Here is a 23,388-nt window from a genome sequence, read left to right as displayed (position 1 = left end):
ACACTCTATAAAAAGCCTTTCTGCTGCATTTCTGGGCTGCACGAACTGCTCTACAGGCTTTATTTCCTACCAGCTACTGGGACTCCATCTGTTCAGACTTGATGTATTTACTTTCCTAACTCACTGCCTCAAAACCATGTCCTACCTCCCTCTTGGTCCTTTGGGTTGATCTTTCCCTTGGACCAGGGTCCTGGATGTGTGCTTCAGCCCTGCCTTATATGCTGCTCCTTGGCCAGTCTCACCGAAGCCCTGCAACTCACCCTTCCTGGGCCGAGGCTCAGGTCCTCACATGAGCAGGAGAATCCGATTAATGGCACAGTCCCTCCTGGGAGCAAGGCCACTTATGGAACCCACAGCAAGGTGCTGCATAAACATCACTTCACGTTATCCCACAGCAATACTAGCAAATAAGCTGGGGTCCTTTTTCTCATTTTCAGATGAGGAAAAAAGGCTAAAGTAACCTGCCCAAGGCTTTGTGACTATGAAGTAGCACAGCCAGGATTCAAGTTCATGTCTGTGTCAGAAGCTGGCAGGACCCGCAGGTAAGGCTTTGGGAACCAGCTGCTCTAAATGAAGACAATCTGCTTCCATCTCATAAAGACTGATGTTTCTCTTTCTGCTAATTATTGCAGCACAGAGATAAGAGAGGAGGATGGTCTCTCTTGCTTCTGGCTGTCAGAAAGTTTGTAATAGATTTTAGGTATTTGTTCTCTATCCTCTGCTTCCTAGACCAAAGGAAATGAAGGGCTCTGCACTGGCTGGTATTTCAGGGTCCTAGACAATCCTTTTGGGCACAGGAACAAAGGTAGGCCAGAGTTAGAACAGAATGTCCTCAGATAACATGAGCTCTCTCTCCTATTTTACACACACACACACACACACACACACACACACCTCTCTTGACGTACTCGCTGATTACAGCTGCACGCGGGACATGAAAACTTGTCACCCGAGGAACATGGGAACATCCACTGGACTTCCTTCCTCTGCTGCACGTGTGAGCCTGCTTGCAGAGAGTGGAGGGAGGGAACAGCAGCCTTCCCCCTCTCTGCTGTCCATTTAGCCACAGGCTGGTCTCTGCAGAGGTGGACCAAGGAACATTCTTACGCCAGATGGCACTAACTTATGAGTTGACTTCCTGCTTCCTGGTGTCGTCGGCAACCAGTCCACAAGCCCTTCCCGTAACCTACAAACATCCCCATAAGATCCTGCAGGGAGGTGAAGCAAACTGCTCCTGATGAAGCTCTGTGGTTCCCTTGGATCCGCACACTCTTTTCTGAAAATTCTGGGGCAGCCCCGAAGTAGAAGCAACCCTAACCATGAAAACAGCTTAGGTCTGCAGCACATGTCTTATGACCTAGGAGTTGTACCAGGGGATTATTTTTATAACCTCCAATTTTGCTTCGGGGACCAAGGCTTGAAACTAGCTGAGGACTTAGATGAAACGAATTGGCAAGTCTCAGCTGAAATCTGGAAGCAGGTGATCTCACATCTGGCATACCTAACCGCTACAACAAACCAAGTGCTTTCTCATCCTCTTTAAAATCGTGCTGTCAGCCTGAAAGAGGAAGAGGAAGCCAACCGAGTTTTGATGATGCTTACAAGTCAGTTTCCTGCCTTCGTTCTCAAATAGTTCTGCTGACCTCTTAGGCTGCTAGTTTCAGAAGCTACACTATAACTATGAACAGTGATAATAATACTGCTTGGTATTTACATCAGAGACCCTCCTCAACGGCGATCACCACGTGCTTTTGGAAACGGCCTGATTCGTCCTCCTGATGCTTGGGTTGGCCTACGTCTCCGCCATGCTGCAGGTCTTTGCGGTGGCTTGAACTCCCCTTCACCACGTGGCAAGGGAAACCACCTGGTCTGCTCTTTCGGCTCCGCCTTTTCTTATCCTCTCTTATCCTCTGCTCCCTTAACTCCCTTCCGCCCCCACTCGCCCAAGTCCAAGGTCGCGGACAGACAGGCATAGTATAGGAGTTGCGGGGCAGTGATGGAAGGAGGCCAGTGTGATCAGGGCAGTAAAGAAGAGAGGGCGACTCTTCTCCCCCACTTAAGCCCTGATCAAAAGAGTCTTCAGAGTAATCAGGTCCCGATCGTCTGTCTTTAAAATGAGGAACTTGAACTTGAGGGTCTCTTGAGGTTCCCACCAGATCTGAGGAGATCATTCCATCAACATTCCACGACCCACTTCTGGATCATCAAGATGGAAACCTATTGCCTTCCCTCTATCCCAAACACTTCCCCCACCAAATCTGCTGGAAAATAAATGCTTCCCCTCCCCAAACACCGTGCTTTTTTCTATCATGAGAAATGGACACAAAAGACACTTCTACCATAACTGTACCCTGCTTTAGTCTGGAAATCTCTGGAGATGTTTTTGTTTTCACAATGATTGGGGGAGCCTACTGGCATTAAGGGAGTGGGAGGTCAGGGACCCCCCCCCTCCCCCACATCCTGCGAGGTTCAGGGTAGTGCCCGTGCCTGGCATGTTAACAGATATTTAACAAGTCTGTGTATGCACTGAGAAGAAGCAATTTCCCTTTCTACGGCCTCCCTTCTTAGGGAGTAACCTTCAAGTGAGTCACGCGCACTCACAAGTAGGGCAATATCCTCACACAGGAATGACCATCTGGGTGCAAACCCTCATTCTCCGTCTCTCAACTGTACCCTCCTCGGGGCCAGGGACAATGGTTCATATGGGGTCATTAGGGCTGTTCACAAATATTTCCAGGTCTTTTTATTCTGGACATAGGCTAGGATTACATTTTCCCGCCCCTTTGACATTAGCCAGAATCAAATGACTTGCTTTGGCCAATGAAATAAGATTGGAGGTGATGTGTGTGTCATTTCTGGGGGATGCTTAAGAGCCAGTGTGCAAACCACCATGCTCGTTTCCTCGCACCGTGGTGACCATGGATCCTCATAATGAGAGGGGACCTCTGGGTGACTGAGTGGCTGCGTGGGTAGCCTCCCCGCAGAGCTGTGCTGAGCACGGAGACTCTAGTTTCACCGAGGCAGATGGGTAATGGAATGTGAGCAAGGAATAATCGATCGGTTATTTGTTACCACAATATAAATTGGCTTATGCTGACTGCTATTGTCTCATCTGGATGTTTTGAGGAAGACCAATAAAAAGTATCCTTACTTCTTTACCTGACATCTGAACAAATTGAGAAGTAAGATGAAAAAAAGGCAGATGGAGGCCAAATTCTTAGCTTTGTTCCCCATTTAATCCAGAGAACACTGGAATAAAGCCATCCTCCCATGAAGGGTGTGATGGTGGGTTGGGTATGCCTGATCAGCCAAGGCTCACAGTTTTATCGGGACATGTGTTCCAGCCCAGTTAGAGGAGGTGTTCTAGTTTGCTAGGACTCCTGTAACAAGTACCACAGACTGTGTGGCTTAAAAAAAACCAAAAGTTCTTTTCTCGCAGATCTGGAGCCCAGAAGTCCAAGATCAAAGATGTCAGGAGGGTTAGTTTCCTCCGAAGCGTCTCTCCTTGGCTTGTAGATGGAGATCTACCTGTATGTTTATCTGGTCTTCCCTCTATGCATGTCCGTATCCTGATCTCCTCTTTTTATAAAGACACCGGTCACAATGAATTAGGGCTCACCCCAATGACCTCATTTAAACTTAGTTACTCCTCTAAAAGCCTCATCTCCAAATACAGTCACATTCCAAGATACTGGGAGTTAGGATTTCAACATATGATACTGGGGGTGGGAGGCAGAAGTGATTCAGCCCGTTACAGCAGGCTTCTGAGTTGGCAGTGCAACTCCAAACAGCCAAAAAGGAGGAGCTGAGACAAGCACGACCCATGAAAGTCTCCACAGGTGTCCGACGCACGTGGCACTCTTTCCAAGTTGACTAATCACCAGCCCCTGCCACCTTTCCTAGGGTCATAAGGATTGGGTTCACGGGGACATTCAGTAAGACAAATGGTCTCTTTCGTGACTTCTCTTACATTGTACTGGTTTTATTTTTTTATTTTTTTGGTTTGGTTACTACTATTGCGCCATGTTACTCTTTAGCCCGTCTGTTTACTTCCTGCCTACTCCATCCCAACTGTCTGCTCAGCTAGGAAAAAGCCTTTCCCGGTCTCCTGACCACACCCTGCATTGTCCCAGGCCCACAACAGCTGCCTGATGGGGATGGCGAATTGGGTTCTGGGTTTATTTTTGACTTTTGAGTTTCTCACACTGAAAACGGGCCTGAGAAATAGGAAAACTGTATAGCAAATCTTGGCAGGGCAAATGGTAGGAGAACCCTTCAGGCACAGGGCTGCCAACTATCTCCCCAGGTTAAACCGAGCTGTTGTGAAAGCAGCCATCGGTCCCTGTGGTCCTAATGGGTATTGGGTGTGTCTGCCAAGACCCACTGCCTTTGGGAAGGAAGACTCACATGCGGAACCAAGCCACACGGGCACGGCTCTGCCACAAGAAACCAAACTGGCCTCTGAAAGATTAATGGGGCATTTGGCTCTCTGCGTCTTAACGAGGGAGATGGGAAAAAGCTTTCTGAACAATAGCAGCGGCTTCTGGCAGAGATTCCAGGGGACGGGGTTGAAGGCTGCAAGATGGCCCCTCCATACGTTTTCTTTCTCAATCCTTGCTTTCCTTTGTCCCACAGGCTCTCACCATCCTGCTTCTCTTTCTTCCTCTTCTCATTTCTTCTTTGGTGTTTTGCCCTCCCCAGATGATTTCTGCCTTTCCTTTCATTTGCCCCGTCGTCTTAGCTTCTTTCTGTCCTCATTTATCAGGGGTGGGGGGAGACGGGGGCATTCTGTATGGTGGAACGACACAGGTTTTGGAATGCAGCCTGGGCTTTCAGCTCAACCCTGCGACTTTCTAAAATGAGCGCAACGGACACGGACTGTGTTTGTCCCCTCCCTCTGGGGATGGCACTCATCAATACCACTCCCTGCTGAAGGTGATTGTTAATCAAGGGGCACCGCCAGCCCACCGCAGCTGTGGGCACATGATCAGAGCATGCAATCCCACTTGACTCAGTGGTTGGTCCAAGGCAACCAAGAAGGGCCAATCAGAATGCTTCTAGGGGTCAATATGTGCTACAAGCTCGAAGGACCACGGAAACCTGTGACTTCCGGGAGTCCTCTTCCCTCCCCGTAGAAGAGAAGCTTTCTGACGGTAAAGCAACACAGAACAAAGCAGGGTCAAAGACAGGGCACAGATGGGGCACCTGAATCCAGGAAAAAAAAACTGCATCAACCCTTCCACCTTCCCTGTACTTTTCCATCACATGAGAGCCATTATGTTTGTTGTGGTTTTTTTTTTTTTTTGCCTTGAGCCAGTCTGAATTTGGTTTCTGTCTCCTGTAACCAATGGAACCCTAATGATCACACTGTGACTTTAGGCCACTAATTTAACTTCTTGGAATCTCAGTTTTCTCACCTACAAATGGACTTTTTGACCCTTGTGCCCCCAGTTTAAGTGGGGTGCATCCGAAACAAACTATGCTCACCTATGAAACTCAGCACAGCTTCTTGTAATCATTTCTATAGTAGACCTCTCTCCCACTAGACTGAGAGCTCAGGGATTGTGTCCTAGTCATCCAAGTATTTTTAGCACTTAGCCTGGGAGCTCAATAGATGTTGACTCACTCCCATTTTCCCTCTTCCATCTTTTCTTCTTTATAACCTCCTGCTTGTAGCTCTTACTTCTTTTCTCCTATTTTCTTTCTTTCCTGGGCCAAATTTCCAGCCAATTTCCCCTAGTCCTCCTGCAGTTAGTTAAGTTTCCATACCTGATACTTGGTGTACGTGCAGAAATTACTGTCATTAGTAATTGTGTGCCCAAGTGGTGCTGTAAAGAAGGTCTGTTTCATCTGTCCTTGCCAGGGAAGGGGCAACTGGCCAGCTGTGCCCACAAGTGGCTAGCTGCTGCAAGTATTGCAAAGCTTTAATAGCTAGAAATAATTGCTAGTGCAAGAATTAGGTCCAGCCAGAGGTAATTTTAGCTTGGTGTTAAAGTGACAGTTCATGAAATCAGTCACACGCAGATTCCCTTTCTTCCCTCACCCACCCAAGTCTGGCCCTCTTCTTAACGAGGGACATTTCTGATATGGCATTCCTGGAACATTCCCACACAAACAGGTGGTTATCCCAAGGTGAGCATGGTGTCAAGCAAACTCCTCTCTCCTCTTTTTTTCCATACCAGTCCCTTCTTCTGGCTTTCCCGTGTGGGCAAATGGCACCAACATTTCCCCCAGGCACCAGGATCCAAAGCTGGTGATCATGTTATACTCCTTTCACTTTGTCCTCCAGTCAGGAATATTCCGTCTCAAATCCATCTCCTCTTTGACTGCCATCGCCCTAATGCAGGATCACTTCCCTCTCACCTGTGTTAGTTTAGGAGGCCTCTGTTTGCTTCCTTCCTCTCTAGTACCTAATCAGCCCAGCCCTTTAACTCACTCTAACACTTTTAGGGGCTCCCCACTGCCAAGAGAATCAAGCGAAACTTTTTCACTGCAGAATTCAGGATGCTCTGCAAAATCACTCAAGCCAAGTCTCTGGCCCCATTTCCACTTTGTTCCAGCCAAACTATTTCACATCCTATCCCCTGCCTGATCTGTTCCTGAATTTGCTCTGCTGCTACTACTGCCTTGAATACCTTTTTTTTTCATCCTGTTAGAAACCCAACTATTTTCCCAAGACTAATTCAGACTCTGCAGAGATGGACTTCCTTCCAGCCACCTTGACACCGCGGAAGGGACAGACCAAGGAGGAGAACATTCTTGCTGGTTTAAGTTGCCTCGTGTTTGCTGAGTTTGATGGCTGGCCCTGTTTCACCAGTTTTAACTCCAGGCGGCATCTTATTGTCTCCAAATGTTAACGTCATCCTCAAAAGATAAGAATTTCTGTCCCTGAGAGTCTTCCAGAATAACAGCTACTGATTAGTGAGCGCTTCCTCTATGCCGGGCTAAGCGCTTTCCACAGATTATCTCCCTAACTCCTCGCCGTTAGTTTATGAGATAGATGATTGTTACCTTCACTTGACAGCTGAGAAGTGAGGCTTAGCGAGGTTAGTTTACTTACTCTGGGGACTGTCGCTAACAACAGGTAGTTCTTCAGATTCTAAAGCCCATACTTCCCACTCAAAACGTGCTACAATTATCATACAGAGCAAGGGATGAGAGCAGTTATCATAGATGCTAAGTTTCTGGAGGAATATCTTTGGTCAAAGCTCTTAGCCTCTGACGATGATCACTTCCCTGAGGAAAACTCATGCCCTTCGTATGTTTCGGGTGTAAGTCAGTCTCATTACTTATGTGATGATCACATGTCATACAATCTTGTTCCCCAAAATTATTGTTTGTATTGCTATTTAAATGTGAGATTTATGATCATGCCTAGGGAATCTGTTTTTTCCTATACCATCCCTGGCTAAAGAAAATAAACTGAAACATTTTCCCTTTTACAATTTCCCTGGAAACAAGTACCCAGACTAGTAAGATAGACAATCATCTGCTTATCATTTTAGAGTTTAAACACAATTTCCCCAAATTAATGTGTTTTAGAAAGACCTAGAAATTATTGAAGCCTCTGACTCACGGATGCTTTCAAGTCCTTCAGCCTTTTGGGTCATGTTAGTTTTTAACGTAAAATCAAACAGCTTGAGGCCTCAACCTTTGAAAATAACAGAAACTGGCCAGCTGTCAGAAGCTTCCAGGAAAACAGAAAGAAGCTTGAGGAGAAAATTTGAAAGCCTTTGTATATGTTAATTACAGACACTAAGGGTCAAAAAACGGGAAAGGGGAACCAAGACAGAATGAGAGGAACGCTGAACATTAGTCAGGGTGATGCTAGGTTATGCTGCAGTAACAAACTCCCAGATCTCAGTGACTTTCACGTGAAAATGTATTTTGCTCACATAGAGTCCACTGCAAGACCCATGGTTCTCCAGAGAAACTCCCTTCCAAGTGGCAATCCAAGGAGCCAATATGCTTCTGTCTTGAGATTCAACTATCTCAATACATGGCTTCTGGGGTCACTGAGTTGGAGAGAGAGAGAGCCAAACAGTCGTGAAGGAGTTGTTGATACTTCAGACTGGAAATGATACATGAGACTTTAGTCTGTGGTCCATTGGCCAGATATAGTCATATGGCTTTGCCCCCAACTTGCAAGTCTGCTTCAAAGTATGGCAGAGCTCATGTATATTAAGTAAGCAATCAGCGCTCTGAAATGAGGCCAGGGCTCAGGTCATTTAACGTACTTCTTCTTTTTTAAAAAATGTTACTGAAGTATAGTTGATTTACAAGGTTGTATTAATTTCTGCTGTACAGCAAAGTGATTCAGTTATACATATATATATATTCTTTTTCATATTCTTTTCCATGATGGTTTATCACAGGATATTGATTATAGTTCCCTGTGCTATACAGTAGAACCTTGTTGTTTATCCATCCTATATATAACAGTCGTCTAATGTACTTCTAATCATTTACTAGGCAATCTCCTAAAACGTATGAAACTTTCATCTTTAGACGCCAGTACTTTCTACAGTAGAAACTGAAGCAGACGAAAGAGAGAGAAAAGAGGTAGCAAAGGAGAAGAGCAATTTACTCTGATTTGAATTTAATCTCTTTAGCAGACAATTTGAAATTTACATTTGTATCTCATTTTAGAGACTTTAATACCACAGAAGAGTTCGGCAACCACTATTCTAGTCCCAATGATGTCATTAACTAATCTGTGACCTTGAACGTCTAACTTTACTTCTCTGATTCTCAGTGCTCATCAGGACATTGGGAATGATGAGTCATGCTTCACTGAGTTACTGTGACGTTCACATCGCATGTCTGAAACGCTGAGCAAAGTGCTTGGCTCACAGTAGGTGCTGAAGTGTTTGTTGAATGAATATCCATGAGCAAATTAACTGCTTCCGGTTTAATCTAAAAGAAGCTGCTAACATCATGAAATGAAACATAAATGATGCAAAGGGCATAGGATCATTTTAGTCACTCAGAATGTTATGGTTGGTAAATGCATTCCTGTGGGGGAATGTTTTAAGATAAAGGTAACTCACTCTACCCCACTGAGTTATTATGAAACTCAAAGTAGCTGCCAGTGAAAAGGCTGTGTAAACTGTCAAGTGCCATGTAAATGTAAAGTATTGGTATTAATAATATCATGACCGGGACTGGCTTCATAGGTGTGTGACCTGTGCTGTAGCCATACACATCCCCACATGTAGAAGAGTCTCACACTTGGTTTAACAGCCTTCGGTCACAACTTTGAAATTTTTAATAATTTTTGAACAAGGGCCCCCCATTTTCACTTTATCCTGGGTTCCACAAATTATGAAGCTGATCCTGGTTGTGACTCAAAATGTTGCTTCTTTTTGTCAAAAGAAGGGAGTTAGGGTTAGAGATGCTTCTTCTGGTCCCTTGCAGCCCTAAAATTATGTGATTCTGAAAAATATTCCAAATGTACCATTTTTATTTTTGTGGGTTTTTTTAAACTCTTTACCATTCTTCTATTTCGAATCAAACATTTTTTAACGTATCAGTTATTTCTCACAAGCTCTCAGTCTTTTAGTCCCCACTCCTGTGAAGCCCTGGGAAAAGATTTCATTTTCCCCCCTAGATTCAGTCTACTTAGTGAAAATCCTTAGAGACAATTCCGACTTTGTGTTTTTATGAGGCCTCTCTCAAAGTATGTCGTGTGCACACTTCATGGTCTGGATTCTAGGCTGAAGACTGGTATTGATATTGAGTAATATGTTTCATGCTTTTGCCAAAGAACATATTTTTAAAACATCTACACTGGAAAGAGAACTTTGGAGCCATGTTGCTCTGCTTCCGAACCAGGGAAGCTGTGATGTAGAAGAACATGTAGAAGACATGGCGTTTGTAGATTTCTGTTCACATTCTTGTTCATCAATTACTGTGTATGTGAGCCAAACCAAGTGGCTTAAATCTCTCTGGGCCTTAGTTTCCTCATCTGTAAAGTGGAATGACAGAGGACAGGGACAGGTAGTATCTATTTCATAGGATTCTGAGGGGAAGATATGAAAATAATGTTCTTGAAATGAGTTTTAAGTTGTGATGTATCCACCGAAGGAACTAACATGTTATAGGGTTGTTTCCATTATAAAGAACCTCATCCCATGAATGACTTCATCAACCATGATAACCTAAAGAACTAAAATGACCCCCTCCACTATTTCTCTTTAATATCATGGTGCTTAGCTCCACAGATTTTCCGGAGTTAAGTAGAAAACAGGTTATTTTGTTGATGGAGATTCATTTAACAAATATCTTTTGAGCATCCACTGCGAGCTCAGCACTTTGCTAAGCACACACCAAGAATTCTGATATTAGCTCACAATCTAATATAACCTCAAAACCAAAACTACATAGTATTATACACTTGATCATAAATATTCCATTGGCAAATACTTAATGCATATCCACTATATGCCAGGTCCATACTATGGAGATTTTTAAAGGAGAGCTAGGAGGTGCTATGGGGATTAAAACAAAGAGATCAAACAAGTCTTTTTCTTTTTTTAATACGAAAAGGAGGGGAAAGAAAGTTGATGTAAAAACTGAAAGCAGAAATCCTCAGGGAATTATTAGCAAAATACCATGATGGGCCATTCCAGTTAAGCACAGTTACCCTTGGGCCAGGGGTGGCAAGAGAAGTAAAATATTAAATATGAAGATAAAGTGTGAATTTATGTGCTGCTAGTGTACAATAAAGTAAGATTTATAACTGTTTCCAAAGAATCTCAAAAAGAAGAGAGTAAAGGGACCTAAAATAGAAGAAACCTGAGGGAGATTAAAGGAGGAAAAAGGGTTGGGGGCAGGTGGGGAGAGACAGTGAGGCAGCAAGATGCAGAAAGACTTGGCACCAAGAAGAGTCCACTGAGACACTCCCAATGGCAGGAATGGCTGTTGCTTTCAGTTGTGACAACGGTGCATTGCACGACTCTAGCAAGAGGTTATCAACCTCCCGTTCTTACAGTTGTAAAACAATTTCTCAGCAGATGGTAATAAAAGTCTCGAGAAAAACAAGCTTGTTTTTCTAATTTACACATCATCTGGACTAGCAGGACTATGCTGGCTAGGGGAATTCTGAAAAGAGCTGTTTAATTTTATATTGCTTCTGGGAATATAGTCCTTACTCTTGGGCATCGCCTCTAAATATTCATTTAAATTATGCTATACAGAATCTCCTTGTAAGGATGGGATTTTGAAAAACTTAAGGGAAAAGGTCAGTTGGTGGTGGTGGTTAGAGAGGAACAGCTAGGCAGGGAGATACTGGCAAGAGGTTAGGAACTCAGCAGAAGCCCCAAGTCACCAGGTCTGTTTTGCCCCAAGGCACGCACAGCGAGCCAAAACACTGAGATGCCGGGTTTGCAGCAAAGAGAGGGCTTATTTGAAAGGCAGCCGAGCAAGGAAACGGACAGAACAAATCTCAGATCCGCCTCTGAGAAGGCAAGGGACTCAGGTATTTATGGGATAATGAATAAAGAAGCAGGGTGGCCTGAGGCGTGGGGAGCACGGGGAAAGGTGATTGGAAAAAGGTGCACTGATTGCAGTTCTGGGCAGGTGTAACTCAGCTACAGGCCTCCTCACCTTCTGAGGGTGGAGTTTTTGGTCCTCTCATTTCCAGAGGTCATCCAGCGGACACTCGTGCATGGCCAGCTGAAACACTGGTGGTCCTATCCAGTCTTAACTATCCACTCTTAACCTGCTCGGCTCGAACTAGGCTCAGCTGACTCCAAGTTCCTAGAAAACAACGTGGGCAGATATCTTACTCTTGAGGCTACATGACGCGTGGAGGATGTGCAAGTCTTAGAATGACCTTGATTAGTGACGGCAGGTGAAATGGATTTAACCCACTGTTGCGCTAAACACGTTAAATGTGTCTTTCAGATGAAATCCCCTCCTGCCCAACAGATACTCAAGCCATTCTGTTGGTCCTTCATCTTTAAAAGCACACACAAAAATGGGGCTACTGGCTTTTAAACCCTACCTGCCGGGTGTGGTCTGATGGGCAGATTTCTGGATAATGTTGCCAAGAAACTTGGAACCATCTCTCTTCCTGCTGATCCTATGTGACTTTAGGAAAAATCTCTTCACCTCCCTGAACTTCAGGTAAACATACCTGTCTTGCCTCTCCCATCAGTTGTGATTAAAACAAAACAAAGCAACACAAGGACAGCAACAGAAGTCTCCTTGGATGCAAGCAAGGGCTGTAGAAATGGAGGAAGTTATTCACGCAATGGTCCATGTTCTTGTCCCTGAACTCTGGGGGACCCACATGCAGAACGGTAAGTGACCCTGGGATAGGCCATCGTTTTCTGCAGGGGGAAGACGCAGGCCGATCTAAATGGTTTCAGCTGCTGGGAAGTGGGGCTCACGGGACCCGGGAGATGTCCTAGCATTCCACAGCAAAGGCTCCCATTTTACTTGAAAGCACAGATTTCTCCGCCCCTCACCACCCCCAGAATTTGTAATCTAGATTTGAAACCACATCCCTTTTTCCTGAGATTGTCAAACTTTTGCAGCTAATTATCAGTTGGAGTCAGTGTAACAAAACCTGCGTTTCTATGCTGGGTTTTATTAAAATACCTCTGCTATCAGCAGGCGCTGTGGCAAACTTGCTGCTAGTACATGCAGCGGGGTTTTTCTTCTCCCTGTGAGGAAAGCTCCAGCAGGTTTTAAACATCAGTGCTATTAACTGGAATAGCAGAGACTTACAGTAAGCGCTGTCACTTCCGCTTTTAGGAAACAATGAACTGTTTCCTGGCTTTTCAATTAGGAAAGCTTTGGGGGGGGCTATGAAGGAAAAATGTAATGTATAATAAATATACTAAGGAATAAGCATGATTAATGGCATTTAGAAGGTTCTTGTAAGCTGATGCTTTATAGCCCAGGAATCTGCATTTACTGGCATCCTCTGAAAACCTAGCTTCCACGAATACTATAATGAACACTCAGAATCCAGAAAGCCCCCAAAAAACTCACTGTGAACCCTATGTAGTTGGCTCAAGAAATCCTCCTTGAAGGAAAGGCTGAAAGACTGAATGCCCTCAGTATCCTTTTATCATTTGCATTGGAAACTTGCTGTGAGGACAAGGGGACAGGCCCGACTAGGGTTCAGCTTCCCCCTGCAGGTGATTTGCTAGGGATGGAGGTGTGGGGGGGAGGAGAGGGAGGGAGGGAATGCAGCTTAAGTCCTAGTACTTTCCTAGGTCTTCTGAGCCTCTCAACATAGAAAATTCTACACAAGGTCATCAGACATGAACATATCCCCCAAATCACTCTCATTTGTACTCACCCCTCTCTCCTCCCATCCCTGGCCACAGAGAACTAGGTTTTCCTTCTGTCTGACCCTGTGCTTTCCTCAGTTTTTCCAATATGGTGCTTCACTGCGTTCTCAGCTGTATCTGCATCTCAATCACTCTGGCTTCTTGTCTCCACAGACACGTTCACGTACCCTCCACCGTAAGGGTGATTCCTTCTCCTTTCATCACAGCCAAATGCCAAAAACATGCCGCCCGCACGCTCTTAACCTGTCACCATTGCAATCTGGTTTCTTCCACCACCTCTCTCCCTGAGATTTCTAAGAATCGCCCCATATCCTCCTAAAAACATCTCTTCAATAATTATTATAATTTACCTTTCTGCTGCCTGTGATTATTTTCACACTGACCTTCTTTCTATCTACCAGTTGTACGATGATGGTTTTTCTTTCTCCTGCTACTTCCAATTGCTCTTTTTCCAATGTCAGCAATTCAAATTGTCCTTTGAATGCAGGATCACCACAGAATTCCAACCTCACTTTTCTGTAATATGCATTTCTTCATCTGTAAAGAGAGGGTGATGCTGGGAATGTGAAATGGTGCAGCCACTTAATACCCAAAATTTCCACTGCTAGTATTTACTCATATACCCAAGGGAAATAAAAACAGATGTGAACACGGAATCTTGTATAAAATCGTTCATAGCAACATGGTTTGTAATGGCTAAAAGGTGGAAACAACACAAATGCCATCAACTGAAGAATGAGTAAACCAAGTGTGATATATCCATACAATGGAATATTAGTGATAAAAAGAAATGCAGTACTAGTACATGCTATAGCTGCATGAATTTTAAAACGTACTACAGCATGAAGGAACTTAGAAAACGTGCTATAGCATGAATGAAGTCACAAAAGACTACATATCACATAATTCCAATTATATGAAATGTCTGGCATTGAAAAATTGAGTGTCTTAAAACAACAACAATTTACTACTTCTTACAATTCTATAGATCAGCCATGTACATGCTACATGCCTCATGTAGCAATGGCTGGGGTACTAGGAGGGCGAGAAGGTCTAGATGTCTAATTCACGCGGCTGACAGTGGGTGGTGGTCACTAGCTGTGTGCTCAGCTGAGACTATCATCCAGTGGCTTCGGTCTTCTCTACACGGGCCTCTGCACATGGCTCCTCGAGTCTCCTCATAATATGGTACCTGGTACCAAGAAAGAGCATTCCAAGTTGGCCAACCCAACGTGCAAGCACTTACCAGGCAACCACTTTTGAGTCATGCTTGCCAATTTTCTATAGGCCCAAGCTAGTCACATGGCCAAGCCCAGAGTCGTTGGAAAAGCTGACACAGAGACTTGAGTGCTGGGAGTCATGGTTTATTGAGGATCACCATAGCAACAGGCTTTATGAAGACAAAATGACACATATTGTGCAAGTTCTTAGAGATCCAATGAAAATTTCTCTTCCTCTCTGACCAGCTAGTTCTTATGGTAACTTCTCTATAGGACACTTATAAGCCGTAGAAGGTAAACATTCCCCACACATAAGACTGAATGCCTGGCCTTTTGCTAGGTGCTAGAAATACTTTACAGAGATACGACTGAGTCTGAATTTAAGGCGCTTATGGTCATGTCAGGGAGACAGGTGTGTAAATACACAACTATAAAACGGTGTGATGATATAATAAAAGTGTGTATCTTCAAGACAAAATGGAAGCCCAGAGGAGGGGGATCCTAAGCATGCTTGCGGATGAGAAGGAAGCATCTTCCAGCTAAACAAGGGCAGGGGAAGAACACAGTAGACAGGGTGAAATAGCATATACCATCGTGACAGTCTTTGCTAGAATTACAGCTCAGCGTTCTGGATATAAGTTGTGTGTGTGTGTGTGTGTGTGTGTGTGTGTACTGTTGCTTAGAAGGCATAGTTGAACAGGTATGTGGAGACCAGAGCAGGAAGGGTCTTGTATTCCATGCTAAAAGTGTTCCAGGCCCTCATGACCACCCCATGGGGGATACGGATCCATGGAAGACTTCATCAGAGAAGCAGGGAGATTGGATTTGTCATTATGCAAATTGCCTTATCTGCATCCTGCCTTGGTTTTTTGTTTGTTTGCTCCAAGCCATTCTTGTAGCATAACTCAGTGCTTCCACACATTGCCCCCAAAGAACAATCCCCTCCACAAAACATTAGGGAGAAATGTGGATTTTGTACAACGTAGAGATTTCTACATCTCTAAAACAACTGAAGGTCTTATATGTGTAAGACTGCGAAGGGAGTCACATTCAAGGGTGCACAAAATCTCACAAAGTCCCCATCCCCCCAGTCCCTCACTGGCTGCCAGCAGGGACCCCATCTCTCGCGGGACCATTTTCCTGCAAAGCCTTTTGTTTCCTCTGACCCCAGATCTTTTTTTTTTTTTTTTTTTTTTTTTGTGGTACGCGGGCCTCTCACTGCTGTGGCCTCTCCCGTTGCAGAGCACAGGCTCCGGACGCGCAGGCTCAGCGGCCATGGCTCACGGGCCCAGCCACTCCGCGGCACATGGGATCCTCCCGGACCGGGGCACGAACCCGCGTCCCCTGCATCGGCAGGCGGACTCTCAACCACTGCGCCACCAGGGAAGCCCTGACCCCAGATCTTTATTGAAGAATCATACTCCCCTCCTCCTCTGTCTCACTCTCTCTTCCTCTTTCTCACGCACTGCCATCACCTCACTCGGCAAAAAAAGACTTGCCAACATCGATATCTTCATTCGCCTTGAAAGGCACCAGGGAATATTAATTATATAAGTAAAATGTCAGTGTCTACTTCTATTGTACCTTTAAAATCTGACTTTGGAAGCAGTATGAAGAATGGATTGAGTTGGGAACAGAGTGAGACTAAACACAGAGACCAATAAAGAAAGGATTGCATTAGTATAGAAAAAATAGTGGAGAGTCTGAGACGGGTCTGTTGAGACGGAGGTACAAGGGGCAGATAGGATAGCAATCAGGATGCAGAATCCAGTGGACCCACCATTTATCCGGTCCATAACATTCACTAAAAATAGTAGTGTTACTCCTTCAAAAAGAATAGGATTCGTTAGGATTTAGGACTCTTTGTTGAACCTGACCTAGGAAGAGACGTAACCGTGTGATAGGAAATTAACTGGGCTGTGGCCAAGGTGATCCTTTCAACACCCCACATCCACCACATTGAAAGTATCAGAGATGACAATACAGCATGTGACTGATGTTTGAAAATACCAGATCTCACAGATCCAAATAGATGTTGGCCTCTAAGTCACCATGGGCAACTGTCACTTATTCCAACAATTGCTGCCATTGTTGAAATCCTTTCTGGGCTCCCCTTTTACATCTGCATTTGGAGCCAGGATATGAGATACCCAATAGTCTGGCCTCATTACCTCATGGTGACTTTTTATTTTTCCTCTTTAGGAAAAATGGAGGTGGCTTTAGCCACCGTGAATATCCAGATTGCTTTCCAGACACAAAGACTAAGGCTTTAACTTAGGAAAATAAATTGGGATCGGAGGACAAGAAGAGCTTCAGCTGAGGCTCATGGCTGGGAAAACGGCCACAGCCAACAGACTCGTCATGAAGAGATGCTGGAGCCCGTCCTGCTCGTCTCCTCACCCCGACTTCCTGAGCCCCACACGTCAGCAGAATGTAATCCAGGCAACTTCCCCGGTGTGACACTTCATGGCTGCTATTGGAGAAGCAAAAGGGATTCAAACAGAATAGGAAAGGACACAGGTGGAACCTGGAAGTAAGCTTTCCTCTGAAAGGGCTACTGCTGGTTTGCAACAGGATGAGGCTGAAAATGTAGTTTTCTTTAGTGGACTCATTTGTTGTCACCAGGATCTGCCTGTACCAGGGAAGGGTGGGCATATTAGAGCCGCCCAGGCTCAGGGGGAAGTCCAGGTATGTTCGGTATGGGCTGAACAGACACTCTGCATCGTCAAAAAAGGAAAAGAAAATATCAGAAACTGTAAGCTATTAATAAGTAAATGCATTTAATACATGAGAAGTGGCAAACAAAAAAATTTGTTCAGTGTTAAATAAATGATCAGGAAAATCATGGGGACTGGTTGGTTTTTTTTTTTGTTGTTCATTTTCTAATGGAAAAACAGATAGTATATAAACTACCATATGCTGGCCACATATCCTGCTGCTTCCACGTAGCTGCCTTTTATTTATAACATAGATGTAATGCGGCACTTACCATATTCCAGACACTGTTGTAAGCATCTTACAAATACTAATTCTTTTAATTCTGATACCAATCTTATGAGCGAGGCACTCTTATTTTTACCTCTATTTTACAGATGAAAAAACTAGGGCCTAGAGAGGTTAAATAACTCTCCCAAGGTCCCTCAGCTAGTAAATAGTAAGCACCGGAAGCAGCCTTTTTGTCCCTGGTACCACTGCCTGCATCCTGCAATCTTCTTTCACCCAGGGGTTTTCTGTAGTGGACCAAGGATAAACTGGCCCTCTGGGTCCCCTAGATAGGACAGGCAAAACAAAACTCAACTCAACTAATTGAAGACACCTCAGTGATCATTAGCCCAGGCATTGCCAAACATTTTTTTTCTTTTAATAAACCTTATTATTACTATTATTATTTCTCGGCCACGCTGTGCAGCTTGAGGGATCTTAGTTCCCTGAGCAGGGATTGAAACTGGGCCATGGCAGTGAAAGCGCCGAGTCCTAACCACTGGACAGCCAGGGAATGCCCTAAACCTTATTTTTAGAACAGTTTCAGGTTTACAGAAAAATTGTAAAAATGGTACAGAGAGTTCCCATATACCCCATAGCCAGTTCCCCCTCTTTTTAACATATTAGTATGGTGCATTTGATACAATTAATGAAGCAATGCTCATAAATTATTAACGAAAGTACACTCTTTACTCAAATTTCCTTAGTTTTCACGAAAGGTGCTTCTTCTGTTCTAGGAGTACATCCAGGGTCCACATCACATTTCATAGGCAAGTCTCCTTAGATTCCTCCTGACCGTGAGAGTTTCTCAGACTTTTCCTCTTTTTGATGACCTTGAGAGTTCTGAAGAGGATTTTGTAGGGTATTTTGTAGAATGTCCCTCACTGTGGTTATATATAACGTTTCCCTTAGGTTAGACTGGAGCTACACGCTTTGGGGAGGAGGACCACAGAGAAAAGCACCATTTTCATCACATTGTATCAAGGCGACATACTATCAACATGATTTACTATTGTTGATGTTGACCTTGATCATCTCTCTGATCATCCCCAAATCTGTGTTATATCTTAGTCTGGTTTTGATGTTTACTTTGACTATCCAGACTATGTTTTTCCTTGCCTTTTAGCACGCCTTGTAATTTTTTTCTAGAAAGCTGGATATGATGTATCAGGCAATAGGAACTGAGGTAAACAGGGCTTTAGTCTGAGGATTCATGTTAATCTGGCTACAAATTGGGCAGTGTTTAGTGTTTGCTGGAGATGTCAGTGCCAGAAGCTTCAAATTCCTCTGCTGGGGCTTCCCTGGTGGTGCAGCGGTTAAGAATCCGCCTGCCAACGAAGGGGACACGGGTTCGAGCCCAGGTCCAGGAAGATCCCACGTGCCACGGGGCAACTAAGCCTGTGCGCCACAACTACTGAGCCTGAGCTTGAAAGCCCGAGAGCCACAACTACTGAACCCGCGCACCTAGAGCCCGTGCTCCGCAACAAGAGAAGACACCGCAACGAAGAGTAGCCCCCCCTTGCCGCAACTAGAGAAAGCCCGCGCTCAGCAACGAAGACCCAATGCAGCCAAAAATAAATAAATAATTTTTTTTAAATGTAAAATATTTTTTAAAAAATTCCTCTGCTGTCCTTGTTTTCTGTCCCCGTTGAAGCCTTGTTTGGGTTTCCCTCTGAACTCCCAGATTTTAGGGTGGTGGTTACCCCTGAAACCTCAACTCTCTGATGGGTCTAAGAAAAGTCATTGATTTTCAGTTTATTCAGCTCTTTTCTTATTTGGAAAGATCAGAGTGCTGACTTCTAAGCCCCTTAACTAGTTGAAGCTAAACCAGAAGTCTTCCAAACATTTTTAAGACTGGAAACCTTTTTCAAATGAACTCTTACGTAACTGGGTGGGTCTCATCACTGTGTAGCCCAATCCAAGTCCTAGCGCCGGAGTATTTTCCATCTGCACTTCCGTGGTCTTGTTGGGTGTCTAGGGCACCTCTCCTCTCCCATGCTGTGTTTCAGGAGATTTACAAGTGTCCCTGGTCATTCAAAAGTGGGGTGTCCATATGGGGAAGGAAGTAAGTATGGGCCTCAGGAAGGTTTGGGGCATGGGCAGGAACCTTTTCAGCTAGAAAGTCCAACAGAAATGGTCAGACAGGTGGTAGAAGGACCCCAGCAGACAGTAATGGGAAGAGGAGCTCCTGTGGCTTCTTCCATGTGATGGTGGGTCACGTTGCCCGTGAGAGGGAGGCAGATGGTCCTCAGGCGCTGGTTGGCCCGCACAAAACGCCTTGGTGCTGGCCACTCTCCGGATATTGACCTCCAGGCCCACGTGCCCTCCACCCTCACTGTCAAGGTCTGGTCCTCTTGTCTGAAACTTCAAAGACACCCTTTAAGATCATGCTCTGCCCTCTTCCCTCAGCCCTACTCCAGCCCAGCTGACCCTCAGCCAGTCCCCCGAGGATGGCGGGATGAGAGCTCTGGGGCTTCCTCCAGCCTCCACAACTCACGTTCTTGCACAGAGATGTTGCTCCCAACATCTTGATTATTCAGAATCCTTTTTTCTTTTGACAAAACTTGGATTCACAAAGCAAAGGCTTTGACTTCCTAAATTAATATTTCTTTTTTTTTTTTTTTTTTTTTTTGCGGTACGCGGGCCTCTCACTGTTGTGGCCTCTCCCGTTGCGGAGCACAGGCTCCGGACGCGCAGGCTCAGCGGCCATGGCTCACGGGCCCAGCCGCTCCGCGGCATGTGGGATCCTCCCGGACCGGGGCACGAACCCGTATCCCCTGCATCGGCAGGCGGACTCTCAACCACTGCGCCACCAGGGAAGCCCCTAAATTAATATTTCTGACGTGGGCTTTCACCTCCTAAAGTGAAACTGAACACTGACAGTTTCTCTAACTTTTCACTTCTGCTGTAACATTCTCAGTATTCTACGAAGCAATTTGGATGCTTTTGACTAATTAGGGACAAAGTCCCCTAATGGTTGCTCTAATGAGTCGGGCTCTCGGAGCATAAATGAACATGAACACAAATGTGGGGTCTGAGAAACGTGGCCTAGGTCTCATCTTTCATATGTAGTAGCCCAGTGATACCGGGCAGAAAACTATTCCCTACAAACGTCAGTTTCCCCGTAAGTAAACTAAACAATATACAAGGGAGAGGAGAAGAGAGAGAGAAAGGAGGAGAGACTGAATACAACTGTGTGTGTAATGTGCTTACGTAGCTCAACGCCTGGCCCACGTGACACCCTCAATAAATGCTCACCTTTAATTACTATCTCACAGGCTTCTGTCTGCTTTTGAGATCACGCCCTTTCACTTCTGGATCCGCACTGCTGAGTTCTCAGTAACTCTCTTGTCTTCTCAATGGGGTCTAGAGGAGAGAGAAAGGGCTCCTGTTATTGAACTTGGGATTGGTTCCCTACCTTTGAACATGGGGTTGATTTACTGCTTTCTACCTGTTTAGCTGGCAGTGTTCTTATAAAGGCCTGGACACCCTTTTAAACGCACGAATCACACCAGCTCTACTGAAAAGAGTCATAAGAACAGAGTAACTCAGAAGCCCGGATGCCAATTACAGACCAAAGCCGGTCGGCTATTAGTGCTTCTTCTGATTGGTGACAACCTGCCCCCATTTCCATGTATACCTGCGACACTTTGTTAATATCTCACCTTTGACGATGGCATTGATTCCAGAGAAATAACAGTTTAATTCTCATTGCTGGGTTCAGGAGAGGTAGGAGGGCCTTGGGTATTCCAGCTTGAGAACAAGAGGAAAGCTGTGTTTCTATCCTATACTTGCTCACAGGGGCGGCCCACATTTGCCTTTCACAGAATCCTGTGCTCTTCCCGTCTGAGGCCTGCCAGCTTCTGAGGTTAAGTTTCCAAGACCAAAGGAAAGCAGGGACTGGGGGAATTTTGGAGAGAGTCCAGGACCGCCTGGGCAAGCCAACCCAAATAATTCCAGCAAGCAAAAATTTGCTTGGACCTGAGCTGGCTGTCTAGACGGTCGTGACTGCACAGAGGGTATGACCTTGGACTTCATCTGGCCTGTGTTGAACTTGTTTAAAGGAGTCTGTCAATGAGTGCCTCAGTTTGGATTCCCCCAGAAATGGCTTCAGAATGAAGGACTTCAGTGCAATTAATTCACTTAGGGAGTGATCCTAGGGTGTCCTGGCAGGGAAATGGAAGAGTGAGGCAGAGAAGGGAAAGAGGGTAACCAAGGGTGTGTTGCCCAGCTGTTACCACCGTAGGCAGCTGGAGATCAATCCTGGGGGCCTACTGAGTTCATTGTAAAAACGTCCCAGAATCACAGCCCAACATGAGCATGTTCAGCCTGCTGGGAAGGAAGGACCCTCTCCGTCCTCTTGGGCAGAGAGTCACAGGTGAGCTTGGCTTGCAGAGAGTATCTAGGGTGTGTGGGAAGTGAGGATTTGGCCCCGGGGCCATCAGACTCAAGGGCTCACCCCTCCCTCTCGGTGCCCTCCTGCCGATGGCCCCTGTGTCAGGGCTCCCTCGGGACCAGGAAAGCTTGCTCTGCTCTTAGGACTGTTTGCTAACAAGCCTGTCGGTCCTTATGTCGAGGAGGGGTTTGCCTAGTCACGTCTTGCTCCTTTCAAGCTGGAGGAAAGATGGGAGGAAGCTGGCATTTGTAGATCTGCTGCTCCCCCAGCCAACCCTCCTGCAATGCCCAGAGCAACCTGAGAGGTTGGGGTCAGGATCCTCCCGCATTACAGACGAAGAACCCCAGTGAGGGTCAGAGGGGAAAAGCGACCTGTCCACACCCACCACTAGGGAGACGGAGGAGTGAGGGGGATGGGATGGGATGCAAGGTCAGCCGCCTGTCCAACCTCAGGTCGGGCCTCCCTCCTCCCGCCCAGGGTGGAAGGGGCCTCTCCCTCGACTCTGATCCACACACACGTTCTACTAAAGCACTTAGGATAGTTTCTTGCACGCCACTGGTTTCCAAATATGTGTTCTCCCACTGGGAGTCCTGTGACAACCTCTGAAATGCCGTTTTAAGTCATTACGTGTTGGGCAAATGTATCAAAACGATAAATGAATAAATGCGTGACCAGGACCTGGGTTCAAATCTTGGTGCTGCCATTTCTCTCCTGAGGGCTTTTGGCTCAGAGAAGGCTGGATTCACCTGCCCCGGACCGTGCACTCCAGAGCCCCAGGCTGGTCCCCGCCTGGCTGAAGGGCCCGCCGGTCCCACGGCCACCCCCCTCTTGCTGCCCCATCAGTCAGCTCTCCCTTCCCCTCCATCGCCACCTTTAAAGCACATTGCCTTTTGTCTCGTTCCTTCAAGGTCTAGAAAAGTGACTAAAGCTCGTCTCTGACAAATCTGTTCCTTCTGAAGCGTGGACGGCCAGTAAGCGCCCAGGGCACCGCCTGTGCGTGGGAATTTATATTTTAACAAGGAGCTGCGAGACACTCAATGCCTCGGCTCAGCAGAGTAACAAATACAGTAAATAACTAATCGTTACTTCACTGCCTCTCTCTGCCGGTCATGTTTTATGTGTTTTGTTAAGTTGAAACCTCACACTAATTTTATGAAGTAAGTTGTTAGAATAGACTCTCAACCTTCTATCTTCCCACCAGCCTGCAACTGGAATCTTATAACCCGGTGGTTCTTCCATCAGTGAAGCCCTGCCACGGTGGCTGGCACTGAGCAGGCGTGTGGGTTCCCCAGAAGCGGACTCTGAGGCCGGATTCTAGTGGTGGCGGTTCATCCGGGAGAGCGGTGTGGGCACACGGGGAGCAGCTGGGAAGGTGCACAGGGAAAAGGGAGGGCAGCCTACAAAGGGCTGTGTCATCAGATAAGCTGAAGGTGAGGGCCACCTCATGGGAACACTGGGAAATGGTGTAGAAAATGTCCCTGAG

General features: G+C 45.7%; 1 long non-coding RNA gene across 2 annotated transcripts in view; it reads right to left on the bottom strand.

Annotated features, from left to right (window-relative positions):
- Window positions 1-23,388, bottom strand: part of LOC136792288 (uncharacterized) — a 133,367-nt gene that overhangs the window by 101,229 nt on the left and 8,750 nt on the right. Inside the window, exons 3-6 of one of the 2 annotated variants that reach the window (XR_010835905.1) lie at window positions 20,768-20,875; window positions 14,286-14,499; window positions 13,691-13,844; window positions 11,608-11,760 (exon numbers count right to left, since the gene is read on the bottom strand). This is a non-coding gene — a long non-coding RNA (uncharacterized lncRNA). Of the gene's footprint in view, window positions 1-11,578; window positions 11,761-13,690; window positions 13,845-14,285; window positions 14,500-20,767; window positions 20,876-23,388 lie in introns of those variants that run through there. The other variant, XR_010835906.1, reaches the window with a different exon arrangement.

Source organism: Kogia breviceps, chromosome 12 (genome assembly GCF_026419965.1).
Source record: "Kogia breviceps isolate mKogBre1 chromosome 12, mKogBre1 haplotype 1, whole genome shotgun sequence".
In the NCBI taxonomy this organism is placed as follows: domain Eukaryota; kingdom Metazoa; phylum Chordata; class Mammalia; order Artiodactyla; family Physeteridae; genus Kogia; species Kogia breviceps.
The sequence above is the reverse complement of the archived record's forward strand: the minus strand, read 5'-3'. Positions and strand labels throughout refer to the sequence as shown.